The following is a 22,962-nucleotide window of genomic DNA, read 5'->3' as shown; positions in this document are numbered from 1 at the left end:
TGTGGTGCTTGGACCCATAAAAATCAGAACAATCCCAATAGCATTCCAGCACTTTGTGCTTGGACCCCCTAAAAAATCAGAACAAAAAAATAGGGTCCCAGCAGCTGTGGTGCTTATACCACTAATAATAGAAGTAGTAGAAGTAGTTGTCGTAGCTGAAGCAGTAATAGTAGATTTTACATGGAATATCTAAGTAGATATAATCTTTACAAAGTGTTTGATTCTTCTATAACTAGCTAGCCACCATATGTAGCTAGCCATTGCATGTATGATGTAGCTAGTCCTGGATTGGACTGTGAAATAGCCTAATAGATTCTGTGCTCTTTTGTGTATCAGGTTTGCATTATGGGCCTCAGGTTGGGTATAAAAGGAACATACAGTTGGTGCCTGCAGCTCTAGTTCTACCAGTTCTACTCTTCCTGTGCCTGCTTTTAAAGCTACATTCTTTTGGTATTAATAAATGAGCACAGTGGCTCAAAAGTGCAATCTGCCTAGCTTGTCTCTTGCTGAAATCATTACAGATTGTTTGCTTTTTGTCTTAAAGGACTATGATGACATGAAGACCATATGAAAATGACAAATAAACAAATGTAATTTAATTTTTTCTTGGAAGGAGCTTCAAAGAGTACATGTGTTGTGTAGTCACTTGTGTCGTTTCTCACTTCCGCATTGGGAGAACCTTCCTCATTGTGCCCATATGTTTGTGCTTCCTCTTTCTATGACTTCCTGGTCTACTAAACTTTGGCAAATGAGTTGTCAGTCTCAGGCTGTGCCCTGTAACATAGTAATATGTTACAAGTGTTCTCCCACAGTCTGTTCACAGGACCCACTGCCTGATTTCCAGTTCTCCCATCAAATATTTACTTTCACTTCATTCCTGTAGAACAAGGGTGGCCAACCCTGGTCCTGGAGAGTCGGCTGGTTTTGGTTTTAACTCGGCACTTAATTGATCAATTAAAGCAGTTGATTACAATGTTAACTTGTATCACCTGGTTTCTTTGGTCTAAGTAGTTGTTGTATCTAAGGTGAACCCAAAAACCAGCAGACCCTGCGGCTCCCCAGGACCTGGGTTGGCCACCCTGCTGTAGAAAAAACATATCATATCAGTACATCAGGTGTGATTAACCTGAATCGTGGGCAGGCAGGGTGCATTGGTTTTTGTTGTCACACAGTATGTAATTAGTGACTAATTAAAGCAATTGATTGCACAATTACCTCGCCTGGTTCCTTGCATTTAAATTTATTGCTGATTTAAAGGCTGAATGAAACAACATATCCTGCAGCTTTTCAGAATCAAGGTTGGCCACCCTTTCAATAGACCACAGTAAAAGTTTTTAAAAGACATGCTTCAAAAGTGTATGCCAATATATGATAATTTAGCTGATTTGTTCTTCCAGATGTTGTCAACGCATTCTCTGATAGCTGTAGTGAAATATAATTATATATCAATTTCACACTTTAAGTAATACTTTATGGAAGGTAGTCTCTATTTCAGACACTTACATATGAGCCTTACAAGTGAGGAAATATTATTTGTTATTTCCACTGATTATTATAAATAAGAAAAAGGAGGAAGAGGAAGACGTGACTATCTGGTTTGTCTGCACAATCTCTTATTATTTATTTTTTTGCCAGTCACACAGCTAATTGTTTTTGTATGGTATGTATATGTATTTACAAAGCTATTTCTTTACTGAAGTTGCTCAGCTAAAGTGTCTTGCAAGGGTCCCAGGGGCAGTATTCAACCTGCTGGGATTCAAGCCAACAACCTACTGGTTGTTGGTGTGTTTGCCATCCATCCATTATCTAACCCGCTTTTTCCTACTCAGGATTGCAGGTGGAAGGTGAGGGGTTAGCCTATCCCAGGCTAAATTGAGCGAGAGGCTGGAACACCCTGGACAGGTCGCCAATCCATCACAGGGCACACACCATTCACTCATGCACTAACACCTAAGGGCAATTTAGTGTCTCTAATTAGCCTAATCTGCATGTCTTTGGACTATGAGGAGGAAACACACACAAACACAGGGAAAACATACAAACTCCACACATAAAGGCCCAGGCCTGGATTCAAACCCTGCACCTTCTTGCTGTGAGGCAACAGGAATCAGGACACGTTGCAGGAAAGTATAGGAAGAGCTCAATAATACAGGTGGCTAATATATTTCCTTTTACATTACACTGACTTAAAGAATTTCTTCATGAATCTTTGATATGCCACCTCTCCTTCATTTCCCTTAAAATGATTCCTGTCAGTGAAAAAGATACAGACAGTAGGAGAAAAGATATTAGTGCAACACAAAAACAAATCAGATATAGATTCCTACATCGTAAGGAGTGTGATGGAATATTTAATTCAATTCAATTCAATTTTATTTATATAGCAGTTTTTACAGAGAAGTGTCACAAAGACGCTTCACAGGGAAGGGAAGGCAAGAAATACTCAATCCATCTACCAGCAACAAAACGGCTTTTAGAAAAGACATTAAAATATAGTACTAATACTGCATAGCAAACAGGCACAGATATGCTAAATTATGGAACAGTTTCAGCTCATTGGTTGCGTCATACAAATTATGTGGACTCTAGAACCACAGCTTTTCTATTGTATTTTTTATTGCATTTTTATTATATTTTCGTTTATTTATTTTATGTGGCTGGCGCACCTGCATGTGTGTACGTGTTTCTATTCCACTGCCAGGTGCCAAATTCTCACCAGCTGTAGGAATGCCTAAAGAAGCCGGCTTGCTGTTAAGTCCTGGACTTAAATCTCTGCCAGAAAGAAATCTCCGTGAATACCGCCATTAAATCTCCGATTTTAGCCACCGCTCAGCCGAGCATTTAAAAGTGCTTAAAAGCAAGCAGCTGGTGTCAACAAGGTAATAAAGTCACGCGCGTGGGACTCGTCTCGCCGATTAGGGTTTGCTGGCAGGACGTCCAGACCCCGGTTCGAGGCGGCAGCAAAGCGAGCGGCGCCGAATCGCCGTTGGCACGGACGCGCGCCGTACCCTGCCAGTCCCGCGGTCCCCGTCCCGCGCTCCTCCGAGAGATCCAGTCACGCCGACCGCTTCGCGCGACATATGTTTCGCATGGCATCGCTTTTGGCACTCGCCGGTACCCTGCAGCCCCCCCTCCTGTCCCACCCCTTCTTAAGATGTCATTGTTTGCTTTCTCTTCACCCCGCTTTGTTAGCGCCGGCGAAGCGTTTGGATTGTTTTCCAGCGACGGTAATTCTGCAGAAATGTGTTTCCTCTTTGAACCGCCAAAACAGGGCGTTGTTCGCTCAAACCAGGCTGCGATTCTGAAGGGGTTCTGCTGAAACGATGGTGACAGAATGGTTTTAAGAGCATTAGTTTCTGTACGATTAGCCTTAATATTGAATAACTATTTGTGTCTCCTGTTAAATTCATAGAAAATGGCACCATCTTTTTTTAATGAGTTCTATTTTTTCTGCCATCATCTGCAGGGTTATAATTCTCATTAAAGGGTCATGTCTTTGGATTGGATCCAAGCCACACTTTGCATTATTCTCCTCCCACACAGAGTTTGGCTCTGGTTCCCGTTCGTATTTCTGTTTCTGTCTTGGCACTGGCTTTTTTCGTGTCTGGACGTGGGATTCTGTGCCACAGCCATTCCTTCCACTCCCACCTTAGGCTTCTCCTCCTTGTGGAAAACTTTTGGCCAATCAGGTTCGACCGCCAGGAAACTTTGACGGAGAAGCATTCTGAGGTTGTGTGGACATTGAACCGCTTGAACTGTTTTTGTGGCCTTCGTCCAGGAGGAGGCGGGACTTGAAATAGATGCTCTGGCTTCATTTTCCTTTGGGACACTTGCACTTCATTCACCTTCCAAGCTGTCTTTGGCCTCCTTATCCAAATTGCCATTTTGGATCTCCCGAACAGCTGGTTTCCTCAGGGTCCATGTTTCAGCACCATATTAAAGCAGATCACCATTTTGGATCTCCTGAATAGTTGACTTTTCCAGTTTCCAAGTTTTAGCACCACACAAAAGCAGCACTATAATGTTCTGGTAAGATCCTTAAGTATTACTCACCCATTAGTGTAGCTTGGAAAAATCCTTCCTGTTTCCTAAATTGTGAGAATTTAGACTTCCAGTAATAAAATACATAAGGAGCAAGTAAACAAAGGAAATAAGGTTGTAGAAATCAAGAGGAGGAGTCTACTAAAACTATTGTGCACCCTCTCCCCTTATCTTTTGCAAATGTGGGTCAGATGTAAACTTGCCCCTGACCTCAGGGCCTCAAGCTGGTGCAAGAGAAGTGACAGCTCACACAGCGTCAGCAGAGGTCTCAGTCAGCGTCATTCCCTCATTTAGACTGCCATCTCTCTTTCTCAAATTTACTCCGGTTTCTCCTTATTGTGGAGCCATCTGCGGTCTGGCTCGCAGAACATACTGCTAAATATGTATGATTAATTCAGACCGAAAAGAGTTCAGAATAGATTAGAACAATAAAGGCAGCACATGAAAGGTTATTTCGAGTAGCTCTCTTGACTGACGGAGCGCAGACGGGGATTTGCGGTTTAATGTTTCCATGGCGAGGGCTCGGTCGTGCAGGTATGTCAGACGGAGGTTACGCGGTGCTGCTTGCCCACTTCTGTTTGCAACGCTCTGCATTGTGCGCTGTTTGCAAGCAGTGAGCAGTTTCTATGCAATTTAGGCCAAGAGTTCGCTACACCCGTGTATTTCAACAGCGTACTAACAAATGAGATAATGACTACATTAATGGCAGACTCTGATCTATTAGAACAAGTATATGTGCGCACTTCTCGCATAACTGATCGTACTGAATCTCAGATGATGTTGGTGTGAACGATAATGGTCATTATCATGGATTTTTCTTGCACCAGTGCCAGCAGTTGGAGTCCTCTGTTCCTCTCACCTTCCAGACAGGGACTAGAGGCCACACAATGCTACAGGAGAGTACTAGCGACATATCTCTTTATAATGAAAACCAGTTGCCCGTGGGCACCTGCTGGGTTATTGAGGGGAACTGATTTAGTGGTAACTAATTTAGAGGAACCTTGGCCGACCCACCCCGCTCCTGGTGGGCCAAGGCTAATTGCATCCTGCTGCGGTTTCGCTGTCGCAGTCAGCTAACGATGCATCCCAAGCTAGTGTTTTTGTTTTATTTTGTTTTATTTTATTTGCACAAATTTAAAATCAACAAAGGAAAGGAAACTAGTAAGCATAAAATCGTGCAGGTAGTGACAAGAACCCCTAAGGGGCTTATGTAAGGTCTCTACCTATAATAATATACAGTTTACATGAATATTTACAACGCATTACAACACATTACATCAGTGCAAGAGTGCATATAAGACAATGGGCCTCATTCACAAAACATGCGTACAATTAGGTTTGATTGTAAACTGTCTGTAAGAAAAGTTGAACATTTTGGCATTCAAAATGTTTGTAATTTTTTCTGTGGTAGTCTGGTAGAATCAAAGTCTACGTGTGTTTGGAAACGATGGTCTGCACATGTTTCATAAATCCCACGTTGCTTTTACTTGGGAACTTTTCTTAAGAGCAACAGTAAGAAGAATATGAGAAGTTTTGTGAATGAGGCCCAATGTGTGTGAGTGTGAGAGAGCGTATGAGAGAGAAAGGGTTAATATATCTGTACTTGTGTGTGTGTGTGTGAGTGTGTGAGAGAGTGTATGAGAGAGAAAGGGTTAATGTATCTGTGCTTATGTATGTCTGTGTGTGTGTGTGAGAGAGAGAGAGTCCCGTGAGCCATGTTATGACATCAGCTGTGGGAGTGAGGCCTGTGAGAATGTCTGTTGGGGCTTGAATGCTGGGTCATGACAGAATGTGACAACTTTGGCACGTCCAGAACCAAAGGCCCACACAGGAGCCATCTGCCGCTCTCTGCAGTTCCCCCGAAACACAAAACTTTGTCCAGCTAGCGAACGCCTCACGCCTCCATGTCCTGCGCTTTGTTCCCTTATTTGGGGGGCCTTCATAAATAATTACATCACCCAGACCAATGATGCAAAGAGTGAATCATTATCATTTATTTAAAGGGCACACAGGGCTGTCCTATGAGAAAGTATAAGATCTGAGGTAATAAAGTGAAAATGAACTCAGAGATGGCTTCGTTCGCTTTGACCGGACATGCCTCATACACACGGATGTACAGACACAAACAACAATTAACATTTGTCTGTAATTTTGTCTCACAGTTTAAAAAAAGATGTTTTGTTTTGTGTTTATTTCTCACAAGCAGTTTGACAAGTTGAGCAGTCATAAAAAATTAACATGCCAAAACTTGCCAAACACAAAAAAACAAAAAAACAAAAAAAACCCAAAAAAACTGGCACTTATTTTTCTTCAAAATGAATGACAAATTTTATTGAATTCAGGCTGCTGTCGCTCAATCCCCAACTGTACACATTTTATTCAGGTGCGCACAAACACATACACACACTAAACATTCATACCTGTGTGCACGCACACAAAGTCTCCTACATTTTTTTATATGTTTACACACACATACACAGGTTTGTAAGCATCTGCACATATACACATACAGTCTCTTCCATGTTCACATGCACACACGCACACACACACTCATATGGACATGCACACACACACACAGTTGTTCACTCACACTCGTAAGCACAGGCACACAAACACATGTGAACATGTGGCAGTAGCGTAGCGGATGTACTTTCTAATGAAGTTGAGCAGGTGTGTTGATGTTATCAGAAGTTAAATAAGGACTTCCTGTTCTCTCCCACTAAGGGGGGTGGGGCCGGCTATGGTAGGTTGTCATGTGATACGGCCAACAGCCCACACAAACCCTCAGCACTGCTGCAAGGCTGAACTGTTTTTATTGGAGCTTTCATGACATATCACGACGTATCACGACGTGGGCACAAGCCTTATGCTGTCCCATGTATTTTTAATTGTTTTTTACTTGCCTAACAGACAGGCGATTAACTGAAATTATACAGGTTCAGCACTTCTGGCAGATTGGCGGTTCATTAACCAATGCTCCGAACAGCCTTGGCTGCAGTGATAATTACAAGTGAGAATTTTGTTTGAGTTGGTCAGGCATGAGTTGATATGATTATACTGTTTGGGCAGCAGACCCTTTTCTCAATATATTTTCTGAATTCTTTTGGCACTACTTGTACCTGTCAGAAAGAGGGTGGTCTGGACTTAGTTTCTGCACAGTCAAGAATTGCATAATTTCATCTGAACTCTAATGTAATGTTTAACTTTCTGCGTGTGTGTGTGTGTGTGTGTGTGTGTGTGTGTGTGCATGTGTGTGTGTGTGAGAGAGAGAGAGAGAGAGAGAGAAGGGAGAGAAACAGAGAGAGAGAAGGAGAGAGAAACCAATTTGTGCTGCGCTGTTTCCAGAGAAAAGCACAGCGAACCGAATCACAGTGAAAGCTGTAGGATCCCGCACGCACATGCATGTACACGCACGCACAAGCATGTACGCATTCGCACACGCATGCATGCGAGCTCACACTAAATACTCATCCAAGGATTATAAGCAGCCTACAGCATGCAGGTGTTTGGACCTCATAACGCATGTTAAATGGTTTGTTTAAGCGGCAGCTGATGAAGGCAGCAGGATATTACGCCATCCGCATATGCCTAGAATCACCAGCGCCTGCCCTCATAATGTCCATATATCCCAAGAGCAATGCGCGCGCTTTGTTGCTTGCAACATTCAAAACATGCTTCGGTGCGGCTAACTCTCCTGTTCGATAATTAGGCCCAACCTGCTTTTGATTGTTTCAGCCGATTAGCGACTACACCAGTTTAAGACAAGGATCACCCATTAGCAATGCTATTTAACGCTCTAATATGAGTTGCGCGTACGCGGCGCAGAGTTGCAACATCAGACATAATGAAGTAAATCCGAACCAGCTGTTCATCGGTGAACTGTGCTGTAATGGGCTGAGTTTAGGGTAAGCGTCTCTGCTCTGCTGTATGCAGCTCTCCAGCCGCCTCACGGTGTGGTCGGGCGCTATCAATACCGCATTGCTAACAGGCTTCCTCTTCCCTGACCCCCGCCTTAGCGTATTTGTGACATCCTGAATGGAGGGAAGCTCTAAATCATTGGTTCTGTTGGGAGCCCTGCAGCCGCGCCCAGTTAGCGACCCAGCACAGCACCGCGTTTCCTCCCATGATGCTCTTGGCCAGTGTCCTGGGAGGTCAGGCACCCTCATGGTTAGCCATCAGGTAAAAAGATAAACTCTTTATTGAAGGATTTGACTGCCATGACCATAAAGGGTTGTGTTTTTTTTTTCCTGTTGACCTCAGAGAATGGTGGGTGTGCTCATGTGAGATGTGTGCTGGAATGTTCGGTGTTTGCTCGCTATGGATCATGGGGCTGGACTTCTCGACTACAGTACTTCAACCTGGGGTCTGTGTTCATAGCAACCCAGTTAATGACTCTTCGGTTCCTTTACTTCTTTGCCACACTGCTGTTTGAACATTGACAAAGATTTCAATAAACTATCTTGCCTTGTTCTCACAGTTTCTGTTCACCTTGCTTGAGGCTAATTAGCTGTTCAAATAACAAATTGCAATCAATGTGTATTTTGTTTATCATACCTGTTGTTTGATTGCCAATTAGCAACTAAAGGCCAGATTTGGTTTTAGCATTAAAAAGGCGGTTTAAACAGGCATACGCTCATCCGGTGTTCCGGAAGCCAGGGTGACATTTCACTCACCATCACTTACCGGCAAAGAGGGCTCACGGCTGTTGACCAGCTCCTGCTACCATGGCAACCTTTCTGACAGGTTATTTGGAGTCACTCTAGGGACACTCTCTGTACCTGGCGTAGGGGAGGAAACGCTCATATAACGTTTCGCACTGCTCTTGCCAACCAGCTGTTATGGCCAGAATAACCCGTGCAGCAGAGGCAATTTGGCTTTGGGTCTTTGTCACTCCATGCAACATTGAGCAACATTAACAAAACAAAAGAAGAAAAAATATTGTAGTTAATCCGTTCAAAATGATCTTTAACTGGTTTGAACAATGCTGTGCTAAAGTAATCATTTTCATACGCAGCGTAAGAGCAGAACGTTCCCCGTTCTCGCTTACACGCACACACACACACGCAAGCACGCATACACACACCCTCATGCACGGATGCATGAATTCACACACACATACACAATACACGCACACACACAGGCACACACGACACAGTCACGCAAGCTCGCACATGAACACATGCACGCACGATGAACAAACGCACACACACACACACACATACCATTTACATTTAAATCTCGTCCCTTTCGACGGTTCTCACGCCTTTCACGTCGGCGTCCGCGGGGCCGGTCGCGGCGAAGCGGTGCGGCGGCGGTGGCGGCGGCGTCTCCTGCGAGCCCCATCTGCTGCGGCTCCTCGGAGCAGATGATAAAGCCTGCATCCCTCCCGCGGCGCTCGCTTCCCCGACGCGTGCCAGGAGCGGACTGTGAGTCAGCCGCGCAGCTCGGCGGATGCCAGGTGCGGCTCCGTCCAAAAAGGGCCGACGCGACCGCTCCCATCCACTGACGCGCCGCTCTCCGCAGAATTATTCGGAGCTCGTTTCATTTCAGCGACGGGGGGAAGGAGCTTTAATGTGGGAGGGCAGGGCCCACATTTTAGTGGGGCCCTGTGGGGGTCTTTGGGCCTGGGAAAACCACTGTGGGTATGTAAGGAATAAAGCTTGATTTTATGAATAAAGTTTGTTGTTTGGGAATAAATGGGATTTAATGACCAGATTTAATGGTCGCAGTGAGTCAGAGCTTCTGTTTAGCATCACTTCTACAGCCCCGGGATTGTTATGGCGCAAATCTTGAGCCACGTTAACTGAATTAGAATTTAGTAAATCAGAATTTGTAGTTCATAATTTGACATTATACGTGTAGGGTTAATTTGATTACATTTAATTTGTATTTCTTAATTTGAATTTGTATGCAATGTTTTAAAACTAATGCATGCTGTTTATTTGAATCTGGATTTCAAAAACATGAACTTGTATGGATCCCTTTGAAATTCAGCATTCAGTTCAATTCAGTTTAAAGCCGAATTTGAAACTTGCAAGCACTATTCAACATTTCAGCTCTCAAAAAGCCACAATTTCAAGTTAAACTCCCCAGAAGCCTTCAGTTTGTGAACATCCTGGCACTCAGGAAAAGCAGCTACTCGCAGATATCATCAAGTGTGGAGTGCATTACTCGCTTCTCATTGGCCACTCCTAAGGGCTAGACTAGTTTTATGCTGAAAGTGGCAACAATTTGTTAAACTCTGCTTACTCCATCAGCTGTGTGTACTGTTCTGATTGTATTATTGTCAAACTCACATTAGCCAATGTAAAACAGTGATTAAAGCTACACTGATACTTTACTGACTGTCTGCAACATAATTTACTTTGTTATTACTAGATAGATACTGTATCTAGACAGATGAAAGCTGGCTAGCAAGCCACAAGTGGCTATCTACAGTGGCAAGAAAGATGGATGGTTGGACAGATAGATAAATTGATAAGTTAGACTAGGTATTTAAAATGGTGAAGGATAAATTAGTTAGCTAGCTAACATTGCAGACAGATGATCCCAATGCGAAGCCAACTGTGTGCCACCCCTGCAGGGCTACCAGCCATGGTTGGCATTGGGACGGGCCAGATTCCATCCAGGCTGTGGTGCTCACTCAAGCACTGCTAGTGCTGCCTTTATCAACTGAGCTACCCAGCAGCCCAATAGGCTGTTATTTTAACCTAAATGTATAAAATACATATATAAATAAATTTGACAATAATCTAAATTACTGATACATACAGTGTATCATGTATTTCAATATGCATACAATGAAAATAAAAGAAAAAAATAACAAAATAATAAAACACCATGGAAACCGACAAATACAAAAAAGGTTAAATAATTACATTGACAAATAATACAGAAACAATGTACTCTAATATTGTGTGCTTGACTGTATTTTGTTGCATTTTTTATGTTGCTCATTTGACTATCTGATGAATGCACAATTTACTTAAATCATTTTGACTTCAACTAATCTCTTTCAGAACCTCCTCAGGTAAATGTCAAAGGAGTAACCAATAGGAATGTAAACTGCTGCGCCCTAATTCCTCGCTACACCCTATCTGATATGTAACCATTGACTCGTAGCTGTCGTCAGGTAATTAAATGATACCAAAATGCACGTGATGATGCGACGATGACATGTTTGACTTCTTATGCCTCAGCCTTACCTCAAAGTAGCAGTGTCACATATCTCTAAAGCCATGGATTGGGAGCAGGGAACTGTCAGGAGATGTTTAATTAAGACAACAGTTCAATTAACAGCCCAATTAGCCATGGTAATTAGGAGCTCGGCTGGAACAGAAGCCTGCAGACGCAGTAGGTCCCCAGGACCAGAGCTGCTAAGCCCTGCTGTAGGCTGTATAATCCTTGGTACTTATTGCAGTGAGATCTGGAGCCACGGGGATCCTTTCTTTCATACAGAAAGAGGTAACAGACAATAAAGGATTTCAGCAATCTTGAGTTTGGTATGCTGTAGTGTAGCCACCCCATTGACTGTCCGAACACCTTGGTGCAGGTACAAACCCGCAGTAAAACACCCTTGCCCAGATCAAAGCATCAACTAAGATTTGGCACGTTCACCTTAAGGACCAATAATTTTAACTGTTATTTAGTACTATTCAATTACTTTTTTAAACTTGGAGATTCATTTATGATTGAGGCATTTTCTTGTGAAATCTGTTGTCGATAAACCGTTCGTAAGTTGTTAATGACCCCTTGTTTGCCATTTGATTGTCTTGTTGACGACCAATCAGAGAACCTTATTGATAGCAATTGTTGCTAAGCCCCACCTCATTAAGCTTTTGTTTCAAAACATCGAGTGTTAACTTTGCAAGTGATGAAATGGTGTACATGGGGCACTCGTAAGAAAACCTCCTGGTATACCGTTCCAATTCCTATTTGACAAGATCAGGATTTAGTTTTGAGTTGTGCCCAGTTTAAGTTGCTCTTGATTTCTGCAGAACAAGATGTTTACTGTATTTGAAAACAAAAATAAAAATAAAAAATAAGACTCACTGTGTAAGAACAACAGGAAATAAAATAAAATATAACTATCCCTTGTTTCTCAAAGATAAGAGTGTCCCATTGGACAGGACACACAGGGATTATCTTAAGGCTTTGCTCATGTTTAGGCTCTGAGGCTTGTAGAACCAGCCTAATCATGACTGCTGCCCTTAGATGTGAGCTGGCTAATTAACCCGCTTGCATAGGCTTCCCCTCCTGCCCTCCCTCCCTGCACTAAGCCCGTTAAGGGTACCAAAGCACACCTGATGACACGTTAGTCACATTGACCCCTGTGGGCGCACGACAACTAGGCCCTGCCCCTCTGGCTCCAACAACCTGTTCCATAATTACAGCTGACGGCCTCAGGAGGGTGGGGGTAGGTCTTGTTTTCAGGCAAATGAGGTGTCCCCCAGGCCTGGTATCAGTGTGGAATGGGAGAGATCCAAATCCTCTCGAACGCCATGGTTTTCACATCCCATTTGCCTATTTAAGCAGCACACAACCCAGCACAGGGAATGGTGAATGATGTGCTGCTTGAGAAGGCAAGAAATGTCTCATCAGTATGAATGTGTCTGCTTCATTTTCATGTGCAGTTCTGTACTGTTAGGAAAATTCTAGCAATAATAACCATAATGGGTTGCATTTATATAACACTGTTCATGACTTCAAAGTGCTTGACGATGAATGGGGAAGCTCAGTTCCAATCGCATCACTGTGTAATGCAAAATACCCATGCCATATTACAAAGCCCAATATTGTGGGAAACGGTTTAGTGGCTAAATTGAGAAAGCCAGACAAGATTCTCTGGTGATGAGATTTGCCCACTTATTTTCTAAAAGAAACAAATCAGTAAAAAAAAACTAACATGTTATAGAGATGATTCATCTTTTTAAATTGAACAATCATAGCTTTGCCCCATTGCTGTGATGTCCTCTGTCAGTTCTAGCGGACCGCAAGCATGAGCGTCCTCTGAAAGGGCGCAAAGTCAGCCAACCCCATTTCGACGGTGCAATTCGCCTGCTGAGCTGCAGCAGCTACTGTGCCAAAGGCCCTGCGCCCTGTGCCTTCAGAGGAGTCGCCATTGCGTGACAAGGCGGAGAACACCCTGCCATCTCAAACCCTCCCTCTCTGGGTAAAGGCATGGGCAAATACGTGTTACCCAAAGGACTGCCCGCCAATATTGGCACCGGTATGAGATTTTGTGTGGACCGTGGAGAATATTGTTACACAAGTGCTATAGTACATGCGCTATAGATGCCTACACATACTGTATATGGAATATCAAAGTCTAAAATGAATCTGTTTTGGGGACAGTGAAACATTTAGACGTTTTATTGCAATAAACACTGGCAAAAACAGACAGATGTGGTGCAGGCCCTGGAAGTCACATGCAAGACACCCTGAGCAATTGTGTTTTTTTGCCTTTAAATACTAAAGACAACATTCTTCAATTCTGAGAATTTGAGATAGAGAAGCAGAGAACAGATGCAGTTGCGAGTGATGAGTTTGCAGTTCCTGTTTCCTGTTTGCCTTGTTGGCAAATGGAGAAGGCCCTTTGTAGATGGTGTAGACACCAGAGAGAATGGAGTACACAGAACAGGCAGTGCACACATCAAAATAGATCACTGATTAATTAGGTTTTTTATTACATACATACATAAAATACATAAATATATACATACATACAAACATGTTATTCAGTAGAGCGAACAGTTTTTTTATTTCAATTACTTGCCATTGTGTTTGGATTTCACATTGGGATTTTATAGTAAAATTGTATAGTGCATACAATAGTCATCACCTGATGATAACCTGAGGGTTGAAATGTTGGTTGTAAAATAGTTTAATAAATGGGAGCAATGAAGAGCAGCGTGCAGAGTTTTTTCCTTATTTTTACATTTTATAGTTGGTATTGATATTCTGATTAAATGTACTTTCTAGGAACAAGAGAGTACATTTGGAGAGAGATGTACTCTCTCCAAATAGAAAATGATAGATAAATGTAAGAACAACAAATCAGTCGAGCCTACTAAGACAGCAGGAGAGTAAGGCTTTGTCTCCAGGGCTCCCGAATGAAGTCGGACACTCGGCAGACCGGGGCCTGTTCCAGAGCAACAGAGCGCCAGGGTTTCGCAAAATCCTGTGACAGGATGAGTTGTTGCTTGTTAGCCGGCAGTTAAGTCTCCGGGCTGTTGCCACATTCGGCCCCTGCCGCTTCCCCCACGTGTTACTTCATCACCGCCCGACAGCTGTGCCTCCTGACCGCTATCTGGCAACCGCAGCCTCCACATGGCATGTGATTTGCACGATGCGGACTTCTCAGTGCGCCGACGCCTCTGCTTCCTGTTCCTGTCCCGGGGCCTAGCGTGCTGTCGACGCCACGCATCCTACGGTTTCTTCTGCGGTCGCTCTCCCTGCAGTCTTCCTCCCAGCTGCCGCCGGTCGGAGACTGCCCCCCCCCCCTCCACCCCCCAACGCTAACAAGCAAGCCTCAGTTTGCGCCCATATATTTTAAATGCTAAATGATGGACAACATAAGGCCTTCTGTTCATTACAGTTCTTAACATCCTTCACTAGAAATCAAGTAAAAAACAATAATGACATTCAGAGCAGTGAATGAAAAAGCTTGGTTCACAGTTAGCAGAGCCACAGTGAAGCTGTTGGGTTGAGGTTAGTTCAGCGTTACAGCTAAATTGTGGGATCACAATTAATCTCTGCCTTGTGCTGCCCAAGCATAATTTAGTATGTTTTGTCAATGTTTTGCCCCTGGGCTGGCTGGGTGGATAATACAGCCTTCTGGATTATTCTTAGAGGAGAGTGTTATGCTTGAAGTTGGTTGATCACCCAATTTCACATCTTGCTCCCCTTTTGCCATCACATAGACATTGTCATGGACAATTGCATATCTTAAAAAAGCAAGAAATAATGTGCAATTTCATGCCTCCATAAAATTATCCAAAACCCTCGCCCTGAACTCACCTCATCGGTTCTAAGGCCCTGTTGACCATGCCACACAGGGAGCACCAATGTTAGAGAAAATGATATGAGAGAGAGAGAGAGAGAGAGAGGAGAGAAAGCCTTGCTCTGGTCCATGGCCAAAGGCTAAAATAAATGGGTTAATTTGCTGTCAGGATGATCATTCAAAGATTGATATTGCAGTGGCAGCACATAAACACCTGTTAAAAATGTTACACAACCAATGTGTATGTGTGCATGAGAGAGATACGAGAGAGATAGAGAGAGCGAGATAGAGATAAAGAGAGCGAGAGAGAGAAAGTATTTGTGTAAGTGTGGTGTAGTTTGTGTATGTGTGTGCATGTGTGTCTGTGTGTTCTGGCAGAGTGCATGTGTGCATTTGGTTAGTGTGTATTTGTGTACACGTGTATGTGTATTGTGCGGTGTATGTCTGTGTATTATAATGAATTATAAATTATGAATTGTATTATTATTAATTATTCATTATGAATTGTGTTTTATATTATAATAAATAATGTACTGGTTTATATCAGCATGCTCTCCGAGTTCCACTGTCTGAGAGTGCGTGCTTTGAGGAATTCTGGGAAGTCAGAAATAGGTCAGCCGTGACCCCTGGGGGCGTTAATCGTTGATACATTTTATTGGTCTGTCTCTCCTGCTCTCTTCCTTTCTTCAATAAGGCTCCCTCTCTCTTATCCTACCATTTTGTATTCCCTCTCTTGCCTTTGAAGCCCAGTAATAAGGAAACACACACACATGCATGCAAACACACACACACACACACACACACACATATAAACACACACTGGCACACATTAACACATTTACTCTCTCCTAACTCTATCTCGCATCTCTCTCTCTCTCACACACACACACCCACACACACACACACACACCCTCTCTCTCTCTCTCTCTCTCTCTCTCTCAATAATGCAATAATATCCCTTATTAAGATTGCAAAGCAGACAATTCCCTTTCAAAGTCCTGTAATTGGCCCAAAGCCATTCTTGTGGTCTTCTGGACTGAATAATGCATGACGTTTTAATGAAGGTTTTTTTTTCTTTTCAGTAGGACATGGGGAAAAATGTGCATGCCCTCACTGTGCTTACAGTTTAATGGGGGTAGGAGGGGGGGTTAGCTATAGGGTGTACAGCAACCTCCTAACCAGCAGTCCTACGCAAGTGAATTCTGCATACTAGCCGAGACGGTAGCTTCATCAGTTTCTCCACAATCCGTCACAGGAGCTTTGGTTAGCTAATGTTGACGGAACATGTGGTATTGACGATAAGCAGTTTGACTCCTAAATGTGGCTGTAGCCCTCCATGGTTCAGAAGGCCCCGCATAATTTGCTTCCCTTGTTTGTCCACAAGAAGTAATCAAAGTCACTCAGATGTCCACATGAGCATTTAATAAAATTAAAATTTTTTATGCGGTAAAAAGTTCTTCTGAAAAGTTCCAAGAGCAAATATTTAAGAATTTAAGAGCATTCTTGGACCTTCCACAAACACTCCATGGTGGCCTCACCTCTTGCCGTTCAAGAGCTGGGCTTCAATGCTGAAAATTTTATTTCCAGACAGGGAACTGAGTCTGTACACTCGCCCCTGTATTGCTTCAGTTAAACATATTAATAGAAATGGATTGTGACATTATTTCAACCTTTTAAGATAAAGAAGAAGAGTGTCTTCTTCAGAATAATATTTATATTATTCTATAATAAGGCCCACAAGCTTTTATATTATGTGCATCTTTTCTGAATTATTTTGATCAACACTGTTTTTACCCCAAAGGGCTGAACTAATTATTTTCTGTCTAAAATATACAATACTCCTGGATTTTCTGCCACGTTAGATACTCGATAACCTACATGAAACTAGATTTGCCAATTCCTCTCAAATTAAACTGTATATCAGCTGTGATATTTTGAATGTATAAAAATACATGGGTAACTCCCAGGATGATTTTTGTGGTTCTTCCCTCAGATGGATTCTAGGAAATAAGCTAATCAGGTGAATCAAAGATGTGTGTCCATTCTACTTTCTGTCAAAAACCATTGAACGTGCTGCATCAAATCAACTCTCTGTGTTTCTTTCACAGAATGAGCTCCTCGATCCCCATCAGTCTGGATTCAGACCAGGCCACTCGACAGAGACCGCACTCCTCTCTGTCAACGAAGCTCTCCACGCAGCCCGAGCAGCCTCCCTCTCCTCCGTCTTATTACTTCTGGACCTATCGGCAGCCTTCGACACAGTCGACCACCCCACCCTCCTGTCCTCCCTATCTGCAATGGGGATCTGTGGCACAGTCCTCAATTGGATTGAGTCTTACCTCTCAGATCGCTCCTTCCAGGTAGCCTGGGCTGGTAAAGTATCTGCGCCACACCCCCTCATCACCGGAGTCCCACAGGGCTCGGTCCTTGGTCCTCTCCTCTTCTCTCTCTACACCCAGTCCCTTGGCCCGGTCATCACAGCTCATGGTATGTCTTACCATTGCTATGCTGATGACACACAACTGTTTCTCTCCTTCCCACCCTCTGACACACAGGTCTCAGCCCGCATCACTGCCTGCCTGAGTGATATTCAGAGCTGGATGGTCCGCCACCATCTCAAGCTCAATCCAGGTAAGACAGAGCTCATTTATATTCCGGCTCTTAACTCCCCTCTCTCTGATCTCTCTATCTCCCTAGGTAATACCATCCTCACACCATCACCCTCAACTAGAAACCTTGGCGTGGTGATGGACAACAGACTGTCCCTCACCGAGCACATTTCAGCAGTGACACGTTCATGCAGGTTCTTCCTGTATAACATCCGGAGGATCCGCCCCTTCCTCACAACTTACTCGACCCAACTCCTCGTCCAGGCAGTGGTCCTGTCCCGCCTGGACTACTGTAACTCCCTGCTTGCTGGCCTCCCAGCATCATCTATCAGACCCCTGCAACTCATCCAGAACGCAGCAGCGCGTCTGGTCTTCAACCTCCCCAGACATTCCCACGTTACCCCCTGCTCACCACCCTCCACTGGCTCCCCGTGATGGCTCGCATCAAATTTAAAACATTAGTGCTTGCCTTCAAAGCAGCCAGGGGGTCAGCCCCTCCCTATCTACGTCAACTCATCAGACCCTACACCCCAGCTAGACCTCTCCGTTCTGCTGCCACATGTCGCCTGGTCCCTGCCCCGGCTCGCACCAGCACCCGGTCACGCCTCCTGTCTGTTCTAGCCCCACGGTGGTGGAATGACCTTCCTGTGCAAGTCAGAACAGCAGAGACCCTGGCCGTCTTCAAACGTAGACTGAAGACTCACCTCTTCAAGCTACACCTCACCTCATCACCCCCCACTACCCTCTAACATTTTAAAAAAAAAAAAAAAAAAAAAAAAAAAATAGGGTGTACAATTCACACTTTTTTGCAAAGTTATACCTATTGTAGCTCTCTTGCAGGAATGTTGTAAAGCGCTTGTCTCTGAGTTTTGTAATGCACTTGTTGTAAGTCGCTCTGGATAAGAGCGTCTGCTAAGAACCTATAATGTAATGTAATGTAATGTACTTCCTGGATGTGTGTTTGCACCTTTTATCAGTTTATTTAATTTTTAATGTTGTTGCAAAAAATGTGTTAATAGCGTATTTCTCTATTCAGAATAGAACAGAATTTGTGTACAGCATATACGGTGCCAAATATTAACATTTCTAGAACAGCTTGTAATTCCTCCCTAGAATAGCTTTCATCTGCGAGCTAATACCATATTCAAGGGCCATACTGCAGGTTCCAGCCCTGGCTCTATTTTTTTGGCAACAATGAAATGGAGTCTGCAGTGGAAGGATACTTCGTTCCACCAGGGGTGGGGTGGGGCTCCCAGCAATATACACAGGCCCCTAAATAGCATCAGCAGGTATGTGTACTTTAGGATGTGGCCTCAGTTTTATCTTAAATAAATTTTGTTTGAACACAGTAAAATGCCCAGTGTTAATTCACCTGTGGGTACCATGTGTACTCTGTAAGAGTTGATTTAACACTGAGCAGTTACTGCAAAATAGTGATATTATGGGATCTGAGTAAACCTTGCATTTTTAGTTAGGACATAGCTAATCCTTCAAATGTGAGAATGGCTGATTTTTTAATGTAGCTAACATGTCTGTTTGTTAGATTTGTTTATTTCTGCCTTAATGAAACCAGCTCATTTGCATTTACCTGAACTGTTGATTCAGTAAAAATGTTACTAGGGTGGAACATGAAAAGCTGCTGAATTTATATGTAATATTTGGAATCATAAAGCTGACATACATACATTTAATGCACACAAGAGTTGCTAAAAGTTAAGTCCTATAAAATTGGAAGTCGACATTCTAAAGTTGCATTCATACTATTGTATTTGGAAACAGAGAGAGATGCTGCTCCTTTGATCAGTGCAGGCTATCCATTGCATGGCCTGTGTTTACATTGGTTCATGTCCTATTTCATCAATTGAAGGAGTCATCTTAAAAGACAAATAAAATTCACACAAGCCCTGTACAGGCACACCCCCCCCCCCAGCTCTGGGAGGTGTCAGTAAGGTGTAGGTTATTTTCGGGCATGGGGCGAGGCGGAACGCTTCTCGTTGGGCACAGGGGCTCATCTGTGCATGCTTTCTTGCAATCTGGAAGCACCGCCTGTCTCTCGGAGCTGAGAACGCCAACGCCACGTGCTCTCTCTCTCTCTCTTCCGTGTCTCTCCCTGTCTATCCCTCTCTCTCTCTCTCTATCTGTCTCGCTTACTTTCTCTCACACCCTGCTCTGATACATTGTGTGTTTTTAAATGAGGACAGGGGGGAGGGAGGAGTGCTTTTCTTTTAGAAGTTTTCTCCTCACCTCCACGGGCCGTTTGGCTCGCCAAAGCCCTGATGCTTCCTGTGGCCTTCGCCACTGTAATGGCACTTCTTTGACCGTGAGTGGGAACTTTCCATCATCCCCAGAGGCACAGATGATCGAAGCGCAGATCCTGCTGACCCACAAATTACTGAACACTTAAGCCTGACCTTAAAATCTGTCTCTTCGTATCGTATGCATTATGAATAACCAGAAACATGAATATGCAGCGACATAACAAAGATACTTTTGCTGTACTGCATATGATAATGTTCTCTCCCAGGGAATGCTTTCCACACAGCCTAGTAAAACACACTCCATGACTGTCCAGTGTCGAGTGTGGCTCAAGGAGGAGTATTGCACTTGCAGTCTATTGTATTTGTGGAAGCATTATATGAGGTGTGCTTCTCAAACACTGACTGCAGACTGAAAGGAAGTGGTGGCTGGCAGTAAGTGTCTGTGCTTGTCTGTGGATTGATCGAGTATCTCTGACTTACATTTAACTTTGCGCCACTGCGAAAAGAGAAATAATCAATGGAAAGGGGATGAAAACTTGGAAGACACTATCCATTATCAAGAAAATTTTCAACACTTCAGCAGATTTGACCTCTTTGGGAGAGCCTCAGGACAGAAGCCATTTGTCGAGAACAGCCAACATTAAGTCACGTTTGGAGCTTACCAGAAGCTATGTGACAGACCACGAGACCTTTTGTGATCTGATGAGCCTAAAGTTGAACTCTGTGGCCTGAAACAAAAGCACTATATTTGGTACAATCCAAACACCATACCTACCATCCAACATGGTAGTGGCAGCATTATGTTATGATGTTGATTTTCTGCAGGAGGGACAGGGAAACATGTTGCAGTCAAGGGCAAGGTGGATGGAGCCAAATACAGGCAAACACTTCAGGAGAACCAGTTTCAGTCTGCAGGAGATCTGTGTTTAGGGTGAAGATTCATGTTATGACAAAACACTGACCCAAAGCACATGGCAAAAACTGCAATGCAATGGTCAACATTCTGGAATTGCCCAGCCAAAGCCCACACTTAATTCCACCCTGTGTTTTTCTTTTATTCGCAGAAGATTAGCTGTCATTCTGCCTGAAATGAGCTCTCAGCCAGCTCTCTAACTGTAGTGAGCGCGAGGATGTAGCACCAAACCATTGTCTCTGCTCCAGGTACCTGCTTTACTATGGACAGCAATGGGGTGGGGAATTGCAGTCTATGGGTGGGTGTCCAACAACGCCAATCACAGGTTTCCACTTCTACTGAATAAAATGAGAGGCTGGGCATTACCACCTGGAAGCTGTTCTTCTTCTTGCCAGTGTAACAGGTATATCTTTCTGAAAGTCATAAATGGTAACAGTATGGCTGATAGTGGTTGAAGCCTTCTCTTCATTGTATTGAATTGATGTTGACTTGATGTTGATGGACAGCTTCAGCAACAAATAGATGAGAGTTTCACGGTTCAAAGGTGGTGGCTTATTATACATCGGGCCCTGAGGGAAAGAAAGAAAGGAAACAACAAAGCATAGATTGGCAAGCTAACAGTAATTTACACAACATAATCAAATGTAATATTCTGATCACACAGAATTAATAGATTAATCATGAGAATGGACTATGCAATCTGGATATAGGAAATAGTAGCTTTGAATAACATTTCTTTATTAAATCATGTTATTCTTTCAAGTGCACATTTCAGTAACATTCACCTGAGGGAATACAAGCCCAGTCTGTCCTGTTTCCCCCAGTAACACTATATAAATATAAATTGGTAATCATAGAAACGGTAAAAGTATAAAATACAGTGAAAATAAATTAAAGAAGGTCCCATTATATACATGTACATTATGAATATTAAAATATTACATTACAATAAATACACACATTATAGGGTGACTCAATAAATAACAAAATAAGAAATCATATTTCAAATATTTCATATTTCACAATAGTAAACGATGTATTCAATGTAACAGGGAAAAAGCAACTGTTACACCAGCAAGCTAGCTGCTAAAGAAAGAAAAGCTAGGTTTATGATGTACAGTTCAGTTTACTTTCATACTTAACTTCAAGTGAAAAGAAAAATGCCACTTCTCTGTAGTGTGGCAAATTGCAAATGTTTAACATTGACTATGGAAGGAATTATTTTCACCAGCTACCACAAGATGAGGGTGAGAAAACAATGGCTGTCTGCAATTGGTAATGCTAACTATCCTGCAGATACCCCTGAGGCACAGTTAAAGAATGTGTGACTGTGTAACAGACGCCTAGATGATTCTGAGGTGAACATTTGAGTGAGACTATGGAACATACCAAGCGACTGTCTGTTAGCTCAGTCAATGCCCCCTTTGCCTAGAATGGGTGGTGGGGGGTGGTGTCTTGAAATTTTTAATTACCTGCCCATTATAGCTCTTTAAAAATTAGAGAGTCTTTAAGTGCATATCATTAAGATGTATACCTGTACTAAATGTGCACCTATGTGCCAATATTTATGTGTAAAGATTGCTTTTGCCAGCGACTAAGAGACACTTAATCAGTTATGCCTTGATCTGTTAAATGAGGTTACTGTTGTTTTGTGGTGGATTTTCCCTATAAATTCCCTTGAATTTTTGGTATGACCTGGAAATTGCTGTAAAACTTTCTAACTTTTAATTTCTAACTTGGCAGAGTTGGAGGACAGCAATTTCCAAATCTAATGTGTGATGCTCATACAGAGAGACATGAGAGGTCTGTGAGCAGTAATTGCTGCTAAAGGCCTATTTACTTAGTATAGGTGAGCTACATACAATGGACCTCATTCACAAGACATTTCTTACATTTTTCTTACTTTAGTTCTCAAAAGTCTTCCTACAAAAAACCAATATGGGATTCATGGCATCCCAGGTGTATGAGATGATGAATGCTGACTGTTTGTAAATTTTATGCGTTGTCCTGTTCATGTGATTAGCATAAGGAAACAGCCATGAACAAATACAGATGGGAAAAAAATTACGAATGGCAAAATGTTCATGGAAACGTTCTAACACACAGTTTATGATCAAATTTGATCGTACGTGTTTTGTA

This window comes from Anguilla rostrata, chromosome 1, assembly GCF_018555375.3.
Source record: "Anguilla rostrata isolate EN2019 chromosome 1, ASM1855537v3, whole genome shotgun sequence".
NCBI lineage: Eukaryota > Metazoa > Chordata > Actinopteri > Anguilliformes > Anguillidae > Anguilla > Anguilla rostrata.
Note: the sequence above shows the minus strand (reverse complement) of the source record.